The 18,157-nt window shown below is 47.4% G+C and overlaps 1 protein-coding gene across 1 annotated transcript in view; it reads right to left on the bottom strand.

Annotated features, from left to right (window-relative positions):
• The window catches only part of cerkl (CERK like autophagy regulator), an 89,313-nt gene that overhangs the window by 65,896 nt on the left and 5,260 nt on the right, over window positions 1-18,157 (bottom strand). The window lies entirely within an intron of this gene.

The raw sequence follows: 18,157 nt of genomic DNA, 5'->3' as shown, positions 1-18,157 counted from the left end.
TGCAACTGGACAGGGCTAGATTGTCTCCTGTTGAACGCTTGCGCAGACTGAGCACCAAGTGCTGTCTGTATTGTGGTACTACAGGACATTAGATATCTACCTGTCCATTAAAAGACCAGGTTCATCAGCAGATACGTATGCTGGTGAGTCGTACGGGGAGTTTCCAATCTCCCCTTACTCGTACCCCTCTTCATGCCATCCTGCTGTGAGGTGACAGGTCCAAATCTCTCCGGGTACTCATTGACTCTGGGGCCAACGAGAGTTTTATGTACACTACCATGGTGTCAGAGCTGGGTACCTCCACACAACCCCTCTCCGATCTCATGGATGTTACTGCGCTGGATGGGCGCTCTACTGGCAGAGTTACCCACAATACGGATCCTATCAACCTGCGAGTGTCAGGTAATCACAGTGAGTCTATGCCGTTCCTGATCATCAAATCACCTTATGTAGCTGTGGTTTTGATGGCTCCAGAGGAACAGTCCCCTGATCGACTGGGCTTTTGGATCTATCATGGGTTGGAGCCCGTTCTGCCACATGCATTGTCTGAAGTTTATTCAGATGGATTCTGACAGGGTTAGAGCGGTGGTGGATTGGCCTCAAACCACATCCAGAGTGCAACTGCAATGTTTTCTAGGGTTTTCTCATTTCTACAGCAGCTTCATCCGGGTTTACAGCACCCTGGCTTCCCCCCTCTCAGCACTCACCTCTCCCAAGGTTCCTTTCACGTGGTCTCCAGCAGCTGACCGGGTGTTTTTGGACCTCAAGCATCAATTCACTACAGCTCCCATCTTAATCCATCCGGACATGTCCCGTCAGTTTGTGTAGGAGGTCGACGCCTCAACGTCGGAGTGGGGGGCGTCCTTTCCCAGCGTTCTGCCCAGGACCAAAAGCTGCATCCCTCGCCTTACTTTCCCATCGACTAAACCCCGCTGAGAGGAACTATGATGTGGGAAATCGAGAGCTACTAGCGGTTAAGATGGCGTTGGAGGAGTGGAGGCACTGGTTAGAGGGGTCGGAACATCCATTCCTAGTGTGGACTGACCATAAGAACCTGGAATATCTCCGCACCTCCAAACGCCTCACCCCAAGGGAGGCTTGATGGGCACTGTTATTTACTTGTTTTAATTTCACTATCTCCTACCGCCCTGGGTCCAAGAATGTCAAACCTGATGCGCTCTCATGCCTGTATAGCCCTGCTGCCACACTGTCTGACCCCGAGACCATCCTCCCTACCTCGTGTCTGGTGGCTGCACTCATGTGGGGTATAGAGAGCCGGGTCCCAGGGGTGAGCCCGGCTAACCGGATGTTTTTCCCGGACTCTGTCCGTTCTCCGGTCCTGGAATGGGCCCATTCCTCTAGACTCACCTGCCATCCTGGCTCCCGTCGGACCTTGGCCTTCGTCCGACAACGGTTTTGGTGGCCCACCATGGTTCCTGACATCTCCGAGTTCATCGCCGCCTGCACTGTGTGTGCGCAGAATAAGACTTCCTCACCGCCCCAGGTCTCATATATCCGGCCAGCCTGCCCTCTGGCTTCCAACACCAGTCTAACAGCCAGTCAGAGCAAGCCAAAAAGGACCTACAGACGGCTCTTCATTGCCTCGTCACCGACAACCCCACCATCTGGAGCCAGCAACTCGTGTGGGTGGAATACGCCCGCAACACCCTTCCCTGCTCGGCCACTGGCCTCTCGCCCCTTTGAGTGTTCCTTGGGATATCAGCCTCCTCTCTTCCCTGAGCAAGAAGTCAGCATACCCTCTGCCCAGATGTTCGTCTGCCGCTGTCGTCGTACCTGGAAGAGAGCCCGGACCGCCCTTCTCAAGACCACCTCTGCTATCGTCTCGGGCAGAGGGTATGGCTTTCCACTCAGGATCTGCCCCTCCAGGTGGAGTCCTGTAAACTTTCCCCGTTTTATCGGCCCTTTTCCCATCCCAAAATCCTTAGCCCCTCTGCTGTTCATCTTCTGTTGCACCGCACCCTCCATATACATCCCACTTTTCATGTGTCTAGGATTAAACCTCTGTCTCATAGCCCTTTGTCTTAGGTTTCAAGGACCACCCCTCTTCCCCGATGGCCATCCGGCATACACGGTGAGGCATCTCCTGAGTGTTCAACCTTGGTGAAGGGGATTCCAGTACCTGGTTGACTAGGAGGGTTATGGCCCAGAGGAGAGGTGCTGGGTCCCCGCTAGGAACATCCTGGACTCATCGCTGAGTTCCGCCGCCGACACCCCGGGTAGAAGGCCAGGTGGTGCCCATGGGGGGGGGGGGGGGGGGGTACTGTCACACCCTGATCTGTTTCACATGTCTCCACCCCCAACCAAGTGTCTCCCATTTGTCCCAATTATCTCCTGTGTATTTATACCTGTGTTTTCTGTTTATCTGTGCCAGTTAGTCTTGTACTGTCAAGTAGTTCCAGCGTGTTTCCCGTTTTTGCTGTTTCTCTAGTTTTGTTTTCTAGCCTTCCCGGTTCTGACCATTCTGCCTGCCCTGACCCTGCCTGCCGTTCTGTCTCTGATTGACTGCCTTAGATTACTGACCTCTGCCTGCCCTTGACCTGCCATTTGCTTGCCTCCTGTTTTTATAAAAAATATCTGAGATTAAAACTGTCCGCCTCCTGTGTCTACATCTGGGTCTTATCCTGAGTCGTTATATCTTTAGTGTCTTGTTCTCTGTGGCGCTCCTACTGAGGACAATCAGACACAATTTAACAGCTCTGAAATCTTTGTCCAAGAAGGCTGACCTGTCCTGACTGTGATTCCCTCTCTTCCCTAAATGAGTCCGTCTCCCATCATGTGAAACCCTTTCTTCATTAGTAAAATCCCAAGCCCCGGCCCCAGCCTGCTCCTCAGACAGTGTTTCAGAACATTAACTACCATCTATCCTCTCACATTACTGAACGGAGCAGTGAAGAGCGGGACACACCGGCTGCCACCATCTGTTCCTGGTGTTCAGGCTTCTTTCAGACTTCGGTTCAAATACTATTTGAAATCTTTCAAATACCATGAGCATTTGTTCTAGCCTGCCTGCAGTGCCAGATGGGTGGGGTTTGCAGTTGTGGGACTATTCTATTGGTTCCATTACGCCAGGCAAGTTCAATGAAATTACATACAATGTGTACAAAACATTAAGAACACCTGCTCTTTCCATGACATAGGCTGACCAGGTGAATCCAGGTGAAAACTATGATTCCTTATTGATGTCACTTGTTAAATCCACTTTAAATCAGTGTAGATGAAGGGGAGGAGACTGGTTAATGAAGGATGTTGAAGCCTTGAGACAATTTAGACATGGATTGTGTATGTGTGCCATTCAGAGGGTGAATGGGCAAGACAATATACTTAAGTGCCTTTGAACGGGGTATGGTAGTAGGTTCCAGGCACACCAGTTTATGTCAAGAACTGCGACACTGCTGGGCTTTTCACGCTCAACAGCTTCCCGTGTGTATCAAGAATGGTCCCCCTCCCAAAGAACATCCAGCCAACTTGACACAGCTGTGGGAAGCATTGGAGTCAACATGGGCCTGCATCCCTGTGTAACGCTTTTGACACCTTGTAAATTCCATTCCCCAACGAATTGAGGCTGTTCTGAGGGCAAAAGGGGGTACTTGTACTTGTTGAAATTATTTCATCATTTCATGCTCAGGCTTCTTCTCCTCCTCTAACTCCTCAATATCCTTATATTTATCTAACTTCTCCGTCTCACTCAATTGTTGGTGGCTGCAAAAAGAACCAAGTCAATTTAATTAGAGGGAATAAAGATAATCTCACAGACTGACAGAGAGAGCTGGCTGGAGACAGGGACCAAATGACAAACAGGGCTGTGTTAACAACAGTGATATACCTACAGGGGGAAAAGCCACTGAGAGAAGGGGGGGTAGAGGGGTAGGTGAATTGTTTTGGGAAAGGGGGGGGGGGGGGGGGAGTGTACATCTTCACCCACCTCCTTCACACTCTCCCCTCCAACAATACAGTGATGTACAGGGGAAAAGGCACTAAAGGAAGGGAGGTAGTTTTGGTAAAGCGGGGATGAGGGAGGGTTAGGCTTATGATTTCCCCCCTGTCCCAAAACTACCCTCCCTCACCTCCAACATTACAGTAAGCTGGTGCTGGCACCCTGTCCTGTCTGAATCAATCTTGGCACATCTGCCTGATTCAGACCGTAAACAGGATTATAGGGGGACTCATCCGCTTGACGCTAATTGTGTTCGCAGTTTCTGCACATGTCCAATCTTTCAGGTGCTACTCTGCTCTGCATATAAAGATTCACTCCATGCAGAAAGGGCTGCTCATGCCTTCATTCAGGCCCAGATTCACATTAACAAAGTTGGCTGGCTGAGAGTTGTTTGGAACTTGGTTTGAGTTATTTAGGGTTTTGGCACTTAAATCTGTGAAACTAATTAGGAAGAGTTAAGGGTGGATTTGGTCTGTATGGGATGCAAACACAGTCCTTAATGCATCATCCTTCATCATTTCCAAGTCATGGCATTAAATTACAATTCAATAATATATCATGTTATGTTCTAGACTATAGAGGATGGGAATATTTCTTATGCTTTTTTAAAATTCAGGTTTTATCTATCTTAAGTGACTGTGATAGAAGAAGCTGCATCACTACTGAAAATGAAAACAAACGGGTGCATTTTCCCCTCTCTCTCTCTAGAAAATACAACTAGTCATTATGTTACAACCTGTGCCGTTCACGCAGTAACACCTGAGAGATTGGTGTTAGACAGGTGTGTGTGTGTAGAAATGCTTTGATTGATAAAAACAAAATACATTGATGGACTGCATTTGCCAGAAAATACTATCCTGTAGTTTCCTCAGCCGAATCAACACTATACATCATGATTGTTGGAAGAGCAAGTGACAGATTGAGAGGACTAATTTGTAGTCATATTTGCGCCACAATTTATGACAGTCGAAATGAATTAGCTGAACGGTACAGTGAGTACAGTAACCACAGTGAGGGTTCAGAATGTGTGTGACCCCTCCATATTACAAGAGGGACAGATAGACAGAGGATGCGTCCCAAATGGCATACTATTCCCTATATAGTGAACTACTTTGGACCAAATAGGGAATAGGGTGCCATTTGGGACTGACAGTGTCACAGTCTAATTGCACAAAGGGAACAAACAGACACTGTCGTCTGCTCCGTTTTCTTCCAGGGGACTTCAAAACAGCAATATAAAAATGTAAATATTGGGTTTCACTGTGTGTGTGTGTGTGTGTGTGTGTGTGTGTGTGTGTGTGTGTGTGTGTGTGTGTGTGTGTGTGTGTGTGCACACGCATGTGGACGCGCAGGCAGACCACCAAAGGCACAGGTGGAAAATATGATCCTAGGCACCACACTGTGAACCACATGGCCCACACACAACATGGGGGGAAAGAAGAGCGTTACACTGACCTGGCACAGACTGGCTATGCTTGGACACTTGTCAACACAACAAACATCAGACTCATCTGGGACTCAGAGCACTTTACTGTACCAAACAACAGTGGCTACATCTGAAATAAGACAAAGAGAAGCTTAATCTGAGGAGAAAAACATGTTTTAGAGATAACTATGTCTTAGTTATCTTTAAAACACGTTGTTATTCTCCTTAAACTGCTCTTTGTCTTGTAGCCATTGTTGTTGATCACACATTAACACATTGAATGAAGAAGAACCCAACAGAGATTCATATTTACACATCTACTGTAATGTATAGATTGATTAAAAAAAGGCAAATCTGAGAATATTCCAATCATCTTTGTAATATAGCCAAAACCGTTGAAACTTCTTGATATCAGATGAAACGCATGTTTGAAAATGGGTTTTGAATTGATACGTTGTGTCTATACATTAACAATAGATGATTTACAGTACATGATATGCTTTGCCCCCTGTCTGCTGCAAGCAGGAGCAGTGTTGGGGGGAATCTTGTCTCCATCTGGCAGCAATTACGTTTTCTAGAGCTCCTCACTGTTCCCCAAATGAAGGGGTGTACCCATCATGCCGTTTCAAATCAGAATCATGTTCGACAGAGAAAGACACAAGCCCGGCTGGAGAGAAGAGTTTAGAGATATAAGATATATCAGAAGTGTTCTAATTCTACAGTATTTCTATGGACCAGTGTGCCTGTCATTGTTTGATTGAGTTGATTAGATTCATTTTGCGGTAAAACAAATATTAACATACAGTGCCAGTCAAAAGTTTGGACACACCAACTCATTCAAGGATTTTTCTTTATTTTTACTATTTTCTACATTGTAGAATAATAGTGAAGACATCAAAACATTAAAATAACACATACGGAATCATTTAGTAACCAAAAAAGTGTTTAAAAAATCAAAGTATATTTTTACATTTTCGATTCTTCAAAATAGCCACCCTTTGCCTTGATTGACAGCTTTGCACACGCTTGGCATTCTCTCAACCAGCTTCACCAGGAATGCTTTTCCAACAGTCTTGAAGGACTTCCCACATATGCTGAGCACAGTTTGGCTGCTTTTCCTTCACTCTGCAGTCCAACTCATCCCAAACCATCTCAATTGGGTTGAGGTCGGGTGATTGTGGGGGCCAGGTCATCTGATGCAGCACTCCATCACTCTCCTTCTTGGTCAAATAGCCCTTACACAGCCTGGAGGTGTGTTGGGTCATTGTCTTGTTGAAAAACAAATGATAGTCCCAGTAAGCGCAAACCAGATGGGATGGCGTAATGCTGCAGAATGCTGTGGTAGCCGTGTTGGTTAAGTGTGCCTTGAATTCTAAATAAATCACTGACAGTGTCACCAGCAAAGCACCCCCACACCATCACAGCTCCTCCTCCATGCTTCATCGTGGGTACCACACATGTGGAGATCATCCGTTCACCTACTCTGCGTCACACAAAGACACGGCGGTTGGAACCAAAAATCTCAGACCAAAGGACAGATTTCCACCGGTCTAATGTCCATTGTTCGTGTTTCTTGGCCAAAGTATTCCAGGTGACTACCTCATGAAGCTGGTTGAGAGAATGCCAAGAGTGTGCAAAGCTGTCAACAAGGCAAAGGGTGGCTACTTTGAAGAATCTCAAATATAAAATATATTTTTATTTGTTTAACACTTTTTTGGTTACTACCTGATTCCATATGTGTTATTTCATAGTTTTGATGACTTCACTATTATACTACAATGTAGAAAATAGTAAAAATAAAGAAAAACCCTTGAATGAGTAAGTGTGTCCAAACTTTTGACTGGTACTGTATATCAGGAACAAGTGAGGCCCTTGTATGGAGCGTTGCGGGACACCACATTAGATTAGTTTAGGCCCCCGAAAGAATTCCATCAATGTCACATTATAATATTTTATTGTATTTTGTGTTCAGATTCAAAGGCATGATGACATCCAACATTTCATCACAATTATATGACTATACTGAATTATATCACAAATTGACTGGCTGCTTTCAGCACTCCTTGATAATGTTCGAGTATTCCCAAAATGTACTCAGGATTAAACTGTAAATACATCAGAGCAGGGAGAGCCCCCACAGGTTTATCTATCTTTCAGATAAGATCTCTGGAGACATTGTGGATATATAATATATATCTATAGTCAGACTCTAGAGAGGAGAGGCTCTATGTTATATGAACCTGTGTGTCAACTACGTGTTGTATTGATCTGGCCTTTATACAGCCGTGACCCATAAGATATGGGCTGAACATAGACTCTGCTGTGTGGCCTGGAGCAGATATATACATCACCAGTCAAAGACAATAGCAGACAACTATAGGGCCTCAGCATGGGGTTGGGTTTCCCTGTCAATCCTAAACTACAGATGAAAAACAAAGGCTTGTTAAAAATGTCAACAACTTTGGTCTCAGAACATGTACGCAGCCTACACATGGTCATATGTCAACCTCTATGTAGCCTACACATGGTCATATGTCAACCTCTATGTAGCCTACACATGGTCATATGTCAACCTCTATGTAGCCTACACATGGTCATATGTCAACCTCTATGTAGCCTACACATGGTCATATTTCAACCTCTATGTAGCCTACACATGTTTATATTTCAACCTCTATGTAGCCTACACATGGTCATATTTCAACCTCTATGTAGCCTACACATGGTCATATTTCAACCTCTATGTAGCCTACACATGGTCATATTTCAACCTCTATGTAGCCTACACATGCTCATATTTCAACCTATGTAGCCTACACATGCTCATATTTCAACCTATGTAGCCTACACATGCTCATATTTCAACCTCCATGTAGACTACACATGGTCATATTTCAACCTCTATGTAGCCTACACATGCTCATATTTCAACCTCCATGTAGCCTACACATGGTCATATTTCAACCTCTATGTAGCCTACACATGCTCATATTTCAACCTCTATGTAGCCTACACATGCTCATATTTCAACCTCTATGTAGCCTACACATGCTCATATTTCAACCTCTATGTAGCCTACACATGCTCATATTTCAACCTCTATGTAGCCTACACATGGTCATATTTCAACCTCTATGTAGCCTACACATGCTCATTTTTCAACCTCCATGTAGCCTACACCTGCTCATATTTCAACCTCTATGTAGCCTACACATGGTCATATGTCAACCTCTATGTAGCCTACACATGGTCATATTTCAACCTCCATGTAGCCTACACATGCTCATATTTCAACCTCTATGTAGCCTACACGTGCTCATATTTCAACCTCCATGTAGCCTACAGTCGTGGGCAAAAGTTTTGAGAATGACACAAATATAAATTTCCACAAAGTTTGCTGCTTCAGTGTCTTTAGATATTTTTGTCAGATGTTACTATGGAATACTGAAGTATAATTACAAGCATTTCATAAGTGTCAAAGGATTTTATTGACAATTACATGAAGTTGATGCAAAGAGTCAATATTTGCAGTGTTGACCATTCTTTTTCAAGACCTCTGCAATCTGCCCTGACATGCTGTCAATTAACTTCTGGGCCACATCCTGATGGTCCACCCGCTTCTTGAGGATTGACCACACGTTCTCAATGGGATTAAGGTCTGGGGAGTTTCCTGGCCGTGGACCCAAAATATTGATGTTTTGTTCCCCGAGCTACTTAGTTACCACTTTTGCTTTATGGCAAGGTGCTCCATCATGCTGGAAAAGGCATTGTTCGTCACCAAACTGTTCCTGGATGGTTGGGAGAAGTTGCTCTCGGAGGATGTGTTGGTACCATTCTTTATTCATGGCTGTGTTCTTAGGCAAAATTGTGAGTGAGCCCACTCCACTGCCTGAGAAGCAAACCCACACATGAATGGTCTCAGGATGCTTTACTGTTGGCATGACACAGGACTGATGGTAGCGCTCACCTTGTCTTCTCCGGACAAGCTTTTTTCCGGATGCCCCATGTCACGATCGACAAAGGGAGAGAAAGCGGACCAAGGCGCAGCGTGTGAAAAATACATCTTCTGTTTATTAAGAAGATGAACCAACGAAGCAAAACAACAAATCGATGACCGTGAAGCTATAACCGACTAAATGCAAAACATGCAACCTTGACACAGACCTAGACCTAGACACAGACACAGACTTAGACCTAGACACAGACTTAGACATAGACACAGACTTAGACAATGACCCAACAAAAACATGATGCCTATGGCTGCCTAAAATATGGCTCCCAATCAGAGACAAATGAAAGACATCTGTCTCTGATTGAGAACCACTCAGGCAACCATAGACATACCTAGAAACCCTCACTAAACCATAGACATACCTAGACATATTCACTCAACACAAAACCACACACAAAACCCAACACCCCCTTTACCATATAATCACCCAAAACACAAACATACCCCATGTCACACCCTGACCTAACTAAAATAATAAAGAAAACCAAGAATACTAAGGCCAGGGCGTGACAGTACCCCCCCCAAAAGGTGCGGACTCCGGCCGCAACACCTGACACAGAAAGGGAGGATCCGGGGTGGGCCTTAATATGGCGGCGGCTCGGGTGCAGGACGTGGCCACCACTCCACCATAGTCGATTTCCGCTTCGGTGTCTCTGGTAGATCCTGGCTGAATGGCGGATTCAGCCGATCCTGGCTGGCGGGCGACTCTGGCTGATCCTGGCTGGCGGGCGACTCTGGCTGCTCATGGCTGGCGGGCGACTCTGGCTGCTCATGGCTGGCGGGCGACTCTGGCTGCTCATGGCTGGCGGGCGACTCTGGCTGCTCATGGCTGGCGGGCGACTCTGGCTGCTCATGGCTGGCGGGCGACTCTGGCTGCTCATGGCTGGCGGGCGACTCTGGCTGCTCATGGCTGGCGGGCGACTCTGGCTGCTCATGGCTGGCGGGCGACTCTGGCTGCTCATGGCTGGCGGGCGACTCTGGCTGCTCATGGCTGGCGGGCGACTCTGGCTGCTCATGGCTGGCGGGCGACTCTGGCTGCTCATGGCTGGCGGGCGACTCTGGCTGCTCATGGCTGGCGGGCGACTCTGGCTGGTCATGGCTGGCGGACGGCTCTGGCTGGTCATGGCTGGCGGACGGCTCTGGCTGGTCATGGCTGGCGGACGGCTCTGGCTGGTCATGGCTGGCGGACGGCTCGGGCTGGTCATGGCTGGCGGACGGCTCGGGCTGGTCATGGCTGGCGGACGGCTCGGGCTGGTCATAGCTGGCGGACGGAACGGGCTGGTCATGGCTGACGGACGGCTCGGGCTGGTCATGGCTGACGGACGGCTCGGGCTGGTCATGGCTGACGGACGGCTCGATCTGGTCATGGCTGGCTGACGGCTCGGGCTGGTCATGGCTGACGGACGGCTCGGGCTGGTCATGGCTGACGGACGGCTCGGGCTGGTCATGGCTGGCTGACGGCTCGGGCTGGTCATGGCTGACGGACGGCTCGGGCTGGTCATGGCTGGCTGACGGCTCTGGCTGGTCATGGCTGGCTGACGGCTCTGGCTGGTCATGGCTGGCTGACGGCTCTGGCTGGTCATGGCTGGCTGACGCTGGGTAGACGGATGGCTCAGATGGCACTGGGTAGACGGATGGCTCAGATGGCACTGGGTAGACGGATGGCGCTGGGTAGACGGATGGCTCAGATGGCGCTGGGTAGACGGATGGCTCAGATGGCGCTGGGTAGACGGATGGCTCAGATGGCGCTGGGCAGACGGATGGCTCAGATGGCGCTGGGCAGACGGATGGCTCAGATGGCGCTGGGCAGACGGATGGCTCAGATGGCGCTGGGCAGACGGATGGCTCAGATGGTGCTGGGTAGACGGATGGCTCAGATGGCACTGGGTAGACGGATGGCTCAGATGGCACTGGGTAGACGGATGGCGCTGGGTAGACGGATGGCTCAGATGGCGCTGGGTAGACGGATGGCTCAGATGGCGCTGGGTAGACGGATGGCTCAGATGGCGCTGGGCAGACGGATGGCTCAGATGGCGCTGGGCAGACGGATGGCTCAGATGGCGCTGGGCAGGCGGATGGCTCAGATGGCGCTGGGTAGACGGACGGCTCAGATGGCGCTGAGTAGACGGGCAGCTCAGACGGCGCTTGGCAGACGGGCAGCTCTGACGGCGCTTGGCAGACGGGCAGCTCTGACGGAGCTTGGCAGACGGGCAGCTCTGACGGAGCTTGGCAGACGGGCAGCTCTGACGGAGCTTGGCAGACGGGCAGCTCTGACGGTGCTTGGCAGACGGGCAGCTCTGACGGTGCTTGGCAGACGGGCATCTCTGACGGTGCTTGGCAGACGGGCATCTCTGACGGTGCTTGGCAGACGGGCATCTCTGACGGTGCTTGGCAGACGGGCAGCTCTGACGGCTCGGGGCAGACTGGCAGCTCTGACGGCTCGGGGCAGACTGGCAGCTCTGACGGCTCGGGGCAGACTGGCAGCTCTGACGGCTCGGGGCAGACTGGCAGCTCTGACGGCTCGGGGCAGACTGGCAGCTCCGACGGCTCGGGGCAGACTGGCAGCTCCGACGGCTCGGGGCAGACTGGCAGCTCCGACGGCTCGGGGCAGACTGGCAGCTCCGACGGCTCGGGGCAGACTGGCAGCTTTGACGGCTCGGGGCAGACTGGCAGCTCCGACGGCTCGGGGCAGACTGGCAGCTCTGACGACTCGGGGCAGACTGGCAGCTCTGACGACTCGGGGCAGACTGGCAGCTCTGGCCGGCTGAGACGCACTATAGGCCTGGTGCGTGGTGCCGGAACTGGAGGTACCGGGCTGGGGACACGCACCAGAAGGCTAGTGCGGGGAGATGAAACAGGGCATACTGGACCCTGGATAAGCACATTAGGCCTAGTGCGTGGTGCCGGCACTGGTGGTACCGGGCTGGGAACACGCCTCTCAAGGATAGTGCGGGGAGAAGGAACAGGGCATACTGGACCCTGGAGACGCACCTTAGACCTAGTGCATGGTGCCGGAACTGGTGGCACCGGGCTGGAGACACGCATCCCCGGGCCAGTGCGGGGAGCAGCAACAGGATGCACAGGACTCTGGAGACGCACAGGAGGCCTGGTGCGTGGTACTGTCATTCCCAGACGGTTAACACGCAACTCAGGACGAGCATGGAGAACTGACTCAGGTAACATCACATCCCGCACACGCTCTGTCGGGTGGATGTCGTGCCTCACGCACCAACACAGCAGCTCCCTCTTTTCACTCTCCTCCAAACTCCTCAATAAATCCTTAACAGTCTCTGTATCAATCCCATTGCTCACCTCCAATATCCGAACCACTGGCTCTGGTTCCCTCCTTTCACGCTGCTTGGTCCTGAATGGTTGGGTCATTCTGTCACGATCGACAAAGGGAGAGAAAGCAGACCAAGGCGCAGCGTGTGAAAAATACATCTTCTCTTTATTAAGAAGATGAACCAACGAAGCAAAACAACAAATCGATGACCGTGAAGCTATAACCGACTAAATGCAAAACATGCAACCTTGACACAGACCTAGACCTAGACACAGACTTAGACAATGACCCAACAAAAACATGATGCCTATGGCTGCCTAAAATATGGCTCCCAATCAGAGACAAATGAAAGACATCTGTCTCTGATTGAGAACCACTCAGGCAACCATAGACATACCTAGAAACCCTCACTAAACCATAGACATACCTAGACATATTCACTCAACACAAAACCACACACAAAACCCAACACCCCCTTTACCATATAATCACCCAAAACACAAACATACCCCATGTCACACCCTGACCTAACTAAAATAATAAAGAAAACCAAGAATACTAAGGCCAGGGCGTGACACCCAAACAATCGGAAAGGGGATTCATCCGAGAAAATGACTTTACCCCAGTCCTCAGCAGTCCAATCCCTGTACCTTTGGCAGAATATCAGTCTGTCCCTGATGTTTTTCCTGGAGAGAAGTGGCTTCTTTGCTGCCCTTCTTGACACCAAGCCATCCTCCAAAAGTCTTTGCCTCGCTGTGCGTGCAGATGCACTCACACCTGCCTGCTGCCATTCCTGAGCAAGCTCTGTACTGGTGGTGCCCCAATTCCGCAGCTGAATCAACTTTAGGAGACAGTCCTGGCGCTTGCTGGACTTTCTTGGGCGCCCTGAAGCCTTCTTCACAACAATTGAACCGCTCTCCTTGAAGTTCTTGATGATCCGATAAATGGTTGATTTATGTGCAATCTTACTGGCAGCAATATCCTTGCCTGTGAAGCCCTTTTTGTGCAAAACAATGATGACGGCACGTGTTTCCTTGCAGGAAACATGGTTGACAGAGGAAGAACAATGATTCCAAGCACCACCCTCCTTTTGAAGCTTCCAGTCTGTTATTCAAACTCAATCAGCATGACAGAGTGATCTCCAGCCTTGTCCTCGTCAAAACTCAAATCTGTGTTAACGAGAGAATCACTGACATGATGTCAGCTGGTCCTTTTGTGGCAGGGCTGAAATGCAGTGGAAATGTTTTTTGGGGATTCAGTTCATTTGCATGGCAAAGAGGGACTTTGCAATTAATTGCAATTCATCTGATCACTCTTCATAACATCCTGGAGTATATGCAAATTGCCATCATACAAACTGAGGCAGCAGACTTTGTGAAAATTAATATTTGTGTCATTCTCAAAACTTTTGGCCACGACTCTACACTTGCTCATATTTCAACTTCTATGTAGCATACACATGCTCATGTTGCATTAGCCATCAAGCCTCAAGCCTGTTGCCTGAGATTTATGCTGACAATTAGCTGATAATAGTGTTATATTTCTGTTATAAGAAGGGATTGTAGTTGTTTATTCAAGAAGTAAACTGAAATCCCAATTATCCTCATTGGTTTTCAAGCTTGGACATACGGCATAGATTCTATTCCATAATACATTTTAATCTTTCAAAATAGGACTCGGTTCTAGACAAAAATAAATGTGACTTTCTTTAGACACTACCAAAAACCTCTGTGGGATAATTCAACTCAGAAAACTGGGACTAGGCTGTCCAGGCTGACCAGTAGTGGGGACTGAGTTTTCTGATGAGCCAAGAACTGTCTCAGAGTTTTGGGGATAACAGGTTATTTATACATCTCACTTCAACATCTGACTACCCACAAGTGAACTGGCCAGAGAAATCATATCCCTCTCTTAGGAACTGATCCTGACCAAAAGATATCTAGGCCAGAGTGAAAAAAATAAAATTACATTTCGAAAAAACAAATGCTATGTGTGTCAATCTAAATTGTGATTTAATAATTTAACAAATCTTGTATTCTAAATTGTGAGTTGATCTTGTTTCCTCAGGTGCCTATCATGTAATAAGAGGCATTTGAGAAATGAAGTGGCATATTTTACATGCCATTTAGTCTCTGCTGTAGCTAGAGGCTTAGTAACATACAGTAGCCTAAATATAATAAAGCCTTTACTGTCCTCTTTGATCCGGTCAAGACCATTCGTTCTGACCAGATGATCTGTTCAACATTCAACATGCTCTCTGTGGTCTGCACCATCTCCAATTAACATACCATCCCAACAGACCAACAGATGGCCCAATCTCTATTGCACTCCACACTGCCCTCACCCACCTGTACAAAAGGAATACCGACAGTTGAAGTCAGAAGTTTACATACAATTTAGCCAAATACATTTAAACTCAGTTTTTCCCAATTCCTGACATTTAATCCCAGGAAATATTCCCTGTTTTAGGTCAGATAGGATTACCACTTTATTTTAAGAATGTGAAATGTCAGAATAATAGTAGAGAGAATTATTTATTTCAGCTTTTATTTCTTTCATCACATTCCCAGTGGGTCAGAAGTTTACATACACTCAATGAGTATTTGGTAGCATTGCCTTTAAATTCTTTAACTTGGGTCAAACATTTCGGGTAGCCTTCCACAAGCTTCCCACAATAAGTTGGGTGAATTTTGGCCAATTCCTCCTGACAGAGCTGGTGCTACTGAGTCAGGTTTGTAGGCCTCCTTGCTTGCACACGATTTTTCAGTTCTGCCCACAAATTTTCTATACGCTTGAGGTGAGGGCTTTGTGATGGCCACTCCAATACCTTGACTTTGTTGTCCTTAAGCCATTTTGCCACAACTTTGGAAGTGTGCTTGGGGTCATTGTCCATTTGGAAGACCCATTTGCGACCAAGCTTTAACTTCCTGACTGATATCTTGAGATGTTGCTTCAATATAACCACATAATTTTCCTCCCTCATGATGCCATCTATTTTGTGAAGTGCACCAGTCCCTCCTGCAGCGAAGCACCCCCACAACATGATGCTGCCACCCCCGTGCTTCACGGTTGGAATGGTGTTCTTCGGCTTGCAAGCATCCCCCTTTTTCCGCCAAACATAACAATGTTCATTATGGCCAAAACGTTCTATTTTTGTTTCATCAGACCAGAGGACATTTCTCCAAAAAGTACAATCTTTGTCCCCATGTGCAGTTGCAAACCGCAGTCTGGCTTCTTTATGACGGTTTTGGAGCAGTGGCTTCTTCCTTGCTGAGCAGCCTTTCAAGTTATGTCGATATAGGACTCGTTTTACTGTGGATATAGATAATTTTGTACCCGTTTCCTCCAGCATCTTCACACGGTCTTTTGCTGTTGTTCTGGGATTGATTTGCACTTTTCGCACCAAAGTAAGTTAACCTCAGGAGACAGAATGCGTCTTCTTCCTGAGAGGTATGACGGCTGCATGGTCCCATGGTGTTTATACTTGCGTACTATTGTTTGTACAGATGAACGTGGTACCTTCAGGCGTTTGGAAATTTCTCCCAAGGATGAACCAGACTTGTGAAGGTCTTTTCCCATGATGTCAAGCAAAGAGGCACTGAGTTTGAAGGTAGGCCATGAAATAGATCCACAGGTACACCTCCAAGTGACTCAAATTATGTCAATTAGCCTATCAGAAGCTTCTAAAAGCCATGACATCATTTTCTGGAATTTTCCAAGCTGTTTAAAGTCACAGTCAACTTAGTGTATGTAAACTTCTGACCCACTGGAATTGTGATACAGTGTAAGTGAAATAATCTGTAAACAATTGTTGGGAAAATGACTTGTGTCATGCACAAAGTAGATGTCCTAACCGACTTGCCAGAACTATAGTTTGTTAACAAGACATTTGTGGAGTGGTTGAAAAACGAGTTTTAATGACTCCAACCTAAGTGTATGTAAACTTCTGACTTCAACTGTATGTAGGAATGTTGTTAATTGACTACAGCTCAGCATTCAACACCATAGTCCACTCCAAGCTCATCACCATGCTCAGGACCCTTGGACTGAACACCTCCCACTCCAACTGGATCCTGGACTTCCTGACGGGCCAGGTAGGTAACAACACCATCAACACGGGGGCCCCTCAGGGGTGTGTGCTTAGTCCAATCCTTTACTCCCTGGTCACTCATGACTGGTAACTCCAACACCATCATCAAGTTTGCTGTCGACACGATGGTGGTAGGACTGATCACAGACCACGATGAGGCAGCCTATAGGGAGGAGATCGGAGACCTGGCAGTGTGGTGCCAGGATAACAAACTTTCCCTTAATTTCTTAGGGCTAGGCCCCTTTTTTCTCTCCACTTCCTGCCTGGATGACGTGTCTAAAGTAAACTTCCTGTAGCTCAGGCCCTGAAGCCAGGATATGCATATAAGTGGTACCATTGGAAAGAAAACCCTTTGAAGTTTGTAGAAATGTTAAAATATTGTAGGAAAATATAACACAATAGATATGGTAGGAGAACATCCAAAGAAAAACCAACCAGATTTTTTTTTTGAGAGACCATCCTCTTAGAAATGCAAGAGAAAGGTCATATTGGAAATTAGCCCCCTGGATGCAATTCCTATGGCTTCCACAGAGTGTCAGCAGTCTATGTTCAAGGTTTCAGGCTTGTAACTTCAAAAACGAATAAGAAATATCAGTTTTAGTAGAAGGACACAGTCTTGGAAATTTGTGTTTGCGCGTGCCACGAAGACATTTCGCACCTGCTAAAATCTGTTTCCTATTGAACATACTTCTTTCCGAAATAAATATTATAGTTTGATTACATTTTAGGGTATCTGAGGAGTAAATAGAAACGTATTTTGACTTGTTGAAACAAAGTTTAGGGGTAGATTTTCAGATTACTTTCTCTGCAAATTGAACGAGTGGATTACTCAAATCGATGGCGCCAACTAAACTGACTTTTTGGGATATAAAGTAGGATTTTATCTAACAAAACGACACTACATGTTATGTATGAAACCTGTGCCTGTTGGAAAAATATTTTTATGTGGGGCGCCATCCTCAAACAATCGAGTGGCATGTTTTCGCTGTAATAGCTACTGTAAATCGGACAGTGCAGCTAGATTAACAAGAATTTAAGCTTTCAGCCGATATAAGACACATATGTACCTAAATGTTTAAAATCCATAATATTTCTGATTATTTATTTGAAATAACTTCAGCGAGACAAAGCTTACCGTGAACTACAGGAAACGGAGGGCCGAACACGCCCCCATCCACATCGATGGGGAAGTAGTGGAGCAGGTTGAGAGCTTCAAGTTTCTCGGTGTCCACATCACTAAGGAATTAGCATGGTCCACACACACCCACACAGTTGTGAAGAGGGCATGACAGAAGAGGGCCTCTTCCCCGTCAGGAAGCTGGAAAGATTTTGGCACGGGCCCTCAGATCCTAAAAAAGTTCTACAGCTGCACCATTGAGAGCATCTTGACT

Source organism: Salvelinus alpinus, chromosome 14 (assembly GCF_045679555.1).
Source record: "Salvelinus alpinus chromosome 14, SLU_Salpinus.1, whole genome shotgun sequence".
In the NCBI taxonomy this organism is placed as follows: Eukaryota; Metazoa; Chordata; class Actinopteri; order Salmoniformes; family Salmonidae; genus Salvelinus; species Salvelinus alpinus.
This window is presented reverse-complemented; position numbering and strand designations above follow the sequence as displayed.